We start from the raw sequence: 6603 nt of genomic DNA, 5'->3' as shown, positions 1-6603 counted from the left end.
GCAAATCAAAAGGGAGTGGGAAGGAATAAATTGGGAGTTTGAGATTTGCTGACACTACTATGTATAAGATAGATAAACAACAAGCTTATACTGTTTAGCACAGGGAACTATGTTCAATATTTTTCAGTGACCTGTAATAAAGAATATGAAAAGGGATATATGTATGTATATGTCTGATTGAAATATTATGCTGTACACCAGAAATTGATACATTGTAAACTGACTATACTTACATTAAAAAAAAATCAGAAATGTATATTATTTGAGTACAAATACCGAGACATATTTTGTTTTATCATTTGAATATATAATAGCATCAGAATATAATTTTAAATTGTCTTTATTAGTTATTTATATATGTTCATACAGTTAATTAATTGATTCATTGATTTGTACACTATATATGACTGGGTGATCCAACTTCTAGCCAGCAAAAGCATACTTTACACGGGATAACTGACCTTGTTACCTCCCTTCTCTGATTTCTCTTAACCCCTTTGGCGGATCATTCACTCCTCTAAATTATACATCATTTTTTTAGGCACGTTGATAACTTTATTCTGGTTCCACCTGGTCTCAAACACCTGGGAGACACCCCATTTCCTAAAGATGATCATGTAATTTTCTCTGACAGAGTTTAATGCTTCCCTTCATCTTTGGCCTTTAGCAGTATGAATTTATTTCTAGGTTGTTTTTTAATTCATTATTTGTTGAAAATTCTTGACCATTCATTTTGCAATTTTTTTCCCTCATTCTTTTACTTTCTTTTTCCTTCTGGAACTTCAATTAAATATATTTCAGACTGATTGGCCTACATCTCTTGGATACTCTGTTCTTTTAAATTTAAATTATTAAAATTTTCCAAGAATTTCCTCTTTTGTTTTCATTTGAGTAATGTCTGTTGACCTATATTCAAGTCCACCAAGGATTTCCTTGAATGTGTCAGGCCTACTGATGAGCCTGTCAAAGATATTCTTCATTCCCTTTGCTGGGCATGTGTTTAAATTTATTCCTAGCCTGCTCTTTGACATTTTCTTATTGTTTCCATTTCTCTGCTGAAATGACCCATCTATTCATGAATGTCTTCAAGTCTTTTCACTGGAGCGTGTGATGTATTAATCATAGTGATTTTATATTCCCTGTCTGATTTTCACTTCTATTATTTGTTTTATCTTTCAACAGTGGATTCTTTTTTCTTTCCATTTCATAGGTCTCATAACTTTTAGTTGAAATCTACATATTCCATGTAGGGGGTCAGAAGCCTAAGTAAATAATGTTTAAGGCTGGAAATAGGCATGCCTCTTTTCCTGCTAGGCTTTCATTGAGGAGCTGAGCTGTGTTTCTGTTTTGCTGGTAGTTTCAATTACCTGCCATGCACGGCCAACCTCAGGTTCCTTCAGTGTCACCTTGTGGTTAGGGCGGGAGCTAGACTGATAGAATATCTGAGTTTTATTCTGGAATGTGCTTGGTCCACCTTCAGTTGTAGATGTTCCCTGTGACCCTGCATCTTGGTCCCTGTGTGCTCTTATCCCTCTGCTGGGGGTTGGTCTGCTGTTGCTTGTTTCTTGGTCCTGGTTACTCCAGGTGGTGAGGAACAAAGAGGCCTTCCACATTTTCCTCATTTAGCATCAGTCTTAGGTAGCTCACGTGTCTCTGAGTCATTGGAGCCAAGTTTCCTTGGTGATCCTGCCCTGCCCTCCATGGTAAAAAGAAATCTTTAATTTTCTGAAACTAGGAGGATGTCTGCCTGTCTCCATTAACCAAACTCTGAGTTTTCAACCCCCTGAAAGTGACAGGATTTACTGCCCTTTATTTTCAGCATCTTAAGACATTATTCCACTGGGGAAAGCATCCAGGTAAGAATTGTTTTCTCCCTCAGCAGTGCCATCCCAGGGCAACAGGAACACACCAAATGTAGGAGGCTTTCTCCACTCTTTCCTGCCCCCAGGCTTTTTCACAAGCAAACAGTGAGGTCCATGGAGAAGGGGCTGCGACCATCTGTGCTCCCAGGACTCCATACTCTCCCAACTGGGAGTGCTCAGCTTTGAGCAGTTCATTAAGGAGTTAGTTGATACTTTTGTATCTGTTTTCATCGCCACCTTGTCTCCTTCTGTTACCCTAAAAGGGGGAAGGAAAAGGCCCCAGTTCTTGACTTACTCAAAAGATAAGATTTCACAAGGGAGATGAAAGCATTGTGCAGTGAAAGATTTTATTAGGAAAGGTGAAGTACCCCTCCAAGAACAGGAGGCAGGCTGATCCAAGTGCAGACAGCAATGGTCTTTGCTCCTTCCTCTTGTACCCTCACTTAGAGGTGGTCTTTTGATTGATTGATGGCTCTTGCCCCTGGAGTGCTCAGTCATGTTTGTCCCCTTTTGTGAATGCCCTTATCCATGATAAACACAGAAAAACCCATGGAGGGGCCAGAACCTCAATGCTAATTATATTACAATGAGAACTGGGTCATGTCCCATTAGGTCCTTGTCACTACCATGAAGTTCCAGCCTTTTAGTTCTAACTGGTTTCTTGCTGGCACTCACTTAAAAGAAGTAAAGCTCCTTTATGCTGGAGGCAGGCATGCCACCATCATCCAGACCATCCTCTCTCTCCTCCACCTGTCTGCCTGGTACCCCCACTTATCTAACTACCTAACACTTCCAGTGCTCTGGGACAGGTGAGGGATTGCCAGTGTCTTGTCTGTCTGGAGGCTCATGCCAGCGTTCCTCAAATTTTACCCTGATGGTAGCCGTTCAAAGTCAGCACTCTGATGGGTTCAGCAGCAGTGTGATTTTGCAGATTTCCCAGCTTCTTCTTATGGTTTGATAAGTATGACACTCTTTCCATGTGTCTATCCTTAGATGGAACCAGGTCTCTGTAATACATGTGATTAAATCACTAATTATTCATGGTTACCAAGATTCCAGGTATTTTTGGTTATTATGTTATTAATATTTCATGATGAAACCAAAATAAAGTTGTGTTCTCCTTTGAAATATGCCAAAATATAGCTTAAAATATAAATGTTTTATTTTTATTCCATTAAATTAAAAAATACAGTTCCTGTCTATTTAAAGCAATAAGAAAGAGATGTGGGATTTTCTATGTATACTTAGGGGAACCTATGTACTTTGAAATATGTGACAATTTTTATTGAATTTTTTATACGTATTGCACACATGAGGGTATCTATAAGCTACATACGACTTAAAGTAAAATAATACTCTGATAACTGTAGAATAAATAATCATTTAAAAATATACAATGGCAAAGACACTTGAAGCCCTTGGAGGCTCCTCCCCACTAAATTCTCCTTTTTCTCTAGAGGTAACTCCTACCATGAGTCCTATGTTAACCAGTTCTTTGCTAGTCTTTGTATTTTTACTGTAAATGTATGTATCTGTAAAACATGCCATTTATTTTTGCCTGTTTGGAATTTTACATAAATTAAGCCATACCTCATACATGTATGACAGAGTCTGGAGTTCCATCTGTGTTAATATCTATGTCTATAAGTGTGGACTTTCAGAACAGGGACTCAAGAGCCAGAAGGCCTTGTTTTGAATATTATATCATTAACTTAACAGCCTTCATATAGAAGTTCCTTAATTTTCCTGTCCTGTTTCTTTGTGTGTAAAGCATATTGTCATATTAATTAAACAAATTAATGCAGTCGATTCATATAGCTAACTAATACAGCTCAAGGCTATATGACCCTTTAACTTTTAAAGCCCCTCCATTTTGAAGCGGCTCTATTTAAGAAATAGAAGACAAATTATAAATAACTATCAGTCACAAAATAAAATATTAATTACAATAAGAAAAAAATCACAATTATAAATATATTTCTAAATGTAACAAAAATAACTGACCATATAAACACATTCTAGGACTGTTTTCAGGTCCCTGGAACGGTTTGTACAAATGAGGTGCTCGGAAACAAATTCCATCAGCTTCATGGCAAGTCTGACTCCGCATATGTAAAACACTTTGAATAATAGTTCTGTAAAAGTGACTGATATTTTTATGTATTTTCATTATGCATGTTAATAGAAATTTTTTACAGTATTGTTTCCTTAAGTGAAATAAAATTAATCTAACTAATTACATGTACCATCAAATAATATTGTCACATAGAATTTTCATACTTTTGGTTTTAGTTTTCTTTTGTTGTTGTTCTCAAAGTTTATTGTTGCAGGGATTAAAAAGAAATTGAAACTAATGCTGTTATTCACTCGTGCAGTTAAATACCTTCAGGCACATATGAGACACGGAGTGAAAATTTGAAGCTTATCTTTCTGCAGTCAGGGGTTGGGGACTAGGGAGGGAAGCACGCTCCAGTTCCGGGGGAGGGGGCTGTTTGCGAGTGTATGCGGTGCGCGGTCCAGATCCGGGGATGCCCGCGGGCAGCGGGGTTCCCGAGGGGCGATCACGTCTCCCAGGTGCCCCCCTGGGGCTCTAGATCCCGCGCGCTTGGCACGACCAGCAGCGCTCCAGCCCCTCCCGCTCCAATTCGGACTCGCGGTTGGGCGGCAGAGGACGCACATCTGTCCCGCTGGAGACCTTTTCTCTCTCTGACTTGGACACCAAGCTGGGCCCAGTCAGCCCAAAGTCCCAGCTCCGGGAGCCAGGCTCTGACCCCGGATAACCGCCGGCCCTGCACTGAGGCCTGCGTGCCAGGACCTGACCCCCAACCTACCTGGAGAGGTTCTACCCGGGGCCAGGGCCGGCCACGCTGGCAGTCCCCTCTTCCACGCCAGGCCTTGATGCTGGATGTCCCCGCACCGCGTGTCCCGCCGCCCCTGCCCAGGTCCGAATCCCGGCTGGGCGACTTTCTGGGCGTCGCAGCCACGTTAGGGACAGGGGTGCGCATCGATGAACGGTGGCGCCCGCGCCGGGCTTACGTTGGATCGGGAGCGGCGGCACAGGCTCGGGCGCAGCCACGCCGCCTGTGCCCGCGGCGCGGGGCGCTCCGGTCTCGTCCTGGAGTTACTTTCTCTCTCGGTCCCAACCCTGCCAGCACCCCTCCCGGCCTGGCCCCAGCTCCGCGCGGCCCCTCCCCTCCCCTTACCGCCTCCTCGCCCTGCTCTCCGGCTGCCCTCCCGCCGCTCCCACCCCCTGTCCTCCCTCCCCTCTCTCCAGCGGCCTTCCCCGATGGCCTGCGAGAAAACCAGCCCCAACCCCAGCCGGTAGCTGGCGCCCCACGGCGGCCAGCCCAGGCGCGAAGGGCAGCGGTCCGGCTCCCAGTCACCCAGCGTGGCGCGCGCGAGCGGGAGCGCGCTGCCACTCCTGGCTGGGGGCTCAGCTGCGCCGCCTGGTGGTAGCTTTTCTACCAGATAACGCATTTGCTTCACTTTTTATTTGCTACCAATTTGAAATAAGAATTTTAATTCCTGTACATTTCGTTTTCTGCGGTGTTTCTTTGAATTGATACATGAAATTTTTTTACTTTAGGAAAGAAAGTTGTTAAGAGTAATGTATCTATCAAATTCAATTTATATATTTAATTTATATTTCACTGTGCTATTTATTGATGAAAGATTAAATATCTAAGTAAATAGGCCAGTAAGAAATTGCCATAATTTTTAGAAAATCACATAAATTTTTAGATAATAGTATTTCTGTGACCTTCAATAATTAGAAGCTTGCCTAAGTTACTTTTATTGCTATTTCATAAACATATATTGTGCGCACATTAAAAGCTAGGAAAATAGTTTTCACAATATTACAAAGTAAAAAGCATACTGACATAATCAAACTTAGAAAGGAAACGACTTTAATGTCACTGTATATGAAAGCAATGCATGTTACATAGAAAACTGCATTTAAAGTGTACTAATATGTGGAGACCATGTAATTTAGAACCGTGAGTACAAACCTAATATGAAATGGGAAAATAAACTTAAATTTACAATTGACCACATTGTAACAGACAGAATTTATCTTTTACATCGTAACAAACGCCTATGGTTAAATACAGGTCTGAAATTCAGCTGCTGGAGTCCGGTGTAATCACACCTGATGTTCACTGCCTTGTACATTCTGACTGAAAAGTGCTCATCACCTACAGGTTGTCAAACCTTGTGATTATTATTCTCACACAATATATTACAGTCAATTAGCACTAGCCATACAATTTTCAAAATTTTAGAAATGTACTACAAATTTTCTTCCCCCCCCACCAGTTCCCTTCTGTGCTGTCTTGAAAATAAAATTAGCAATCAACTCAGTATAATACATTATTTTAGGTATTTCCTATTGACTTTCCAGATATTAGCACCCTGAGGCAACTGTTTAATAGTGTTGAGGCCTATAAAGATTTAATCACTGAGAAAATATTTATGGAGTGTCTATTAGCAGCAAGACTATAGAGACGTAATAAGGGTTCTGAATAAGTCAAGATTTTGTCCCTGAATATAAGAAGTGTCGTTTCTAAGGCCGTAGCTCTCCCTGGTGACTAAACATCACAATCACACATTTGACTTCATCTGTTTAAGATTGGGAGAATGCTGAGAAAATCAAAGAGTAAAAGATCAGAAATGCTGAATCAGGATGGAGGTAAAGAGTAGAACTGATGTATCTGTGTTAAAGAAAAACTCAACAGATGAT

General features: G+C 41.3%; 1 long non-coding RNA gene across 1 annotated transcript; it reads right to left on the bottom strand.

The window, feature by feature from the left end:
• Positions 1-2190: 2190 nt before the first annotated feature.
• LOC141579798 (uncharacterized) lies at positions 2191-5092 on the bottom strand. Its single transcript, XR_012511815.1, has 2 exons — positions 4694-5092; positions 2191-2869 (listed from the first exon to the last, which is right to left on the bottom strand). It is a non-coding gene; the product is annotated as an uncharacterized LOC141579798 (long non-coding RNA).
• Positions 5093-6603: the final 1511 nt, after the last annotated feature.

Source organism: Camelus bactrianus, chromosome 14, assembly GCF_048773025.1.
Source record: "Camelus bactrianus isolate YW-2024 breed Bactrian camel chromosome 14, ASM4877302v1, whole genome shotgun sequence".
Taxonomy (NCBI): Eukaryota; Metazoa; Chordata; class Mammalia; order Artiodactyla; family Camelidae; genus Camelus; species Camelus bactrianus.
Note: the sequence above shows the minus strand (reverse complement) of the source record. Positions and strands in the feature narration are given on the sequence as shown.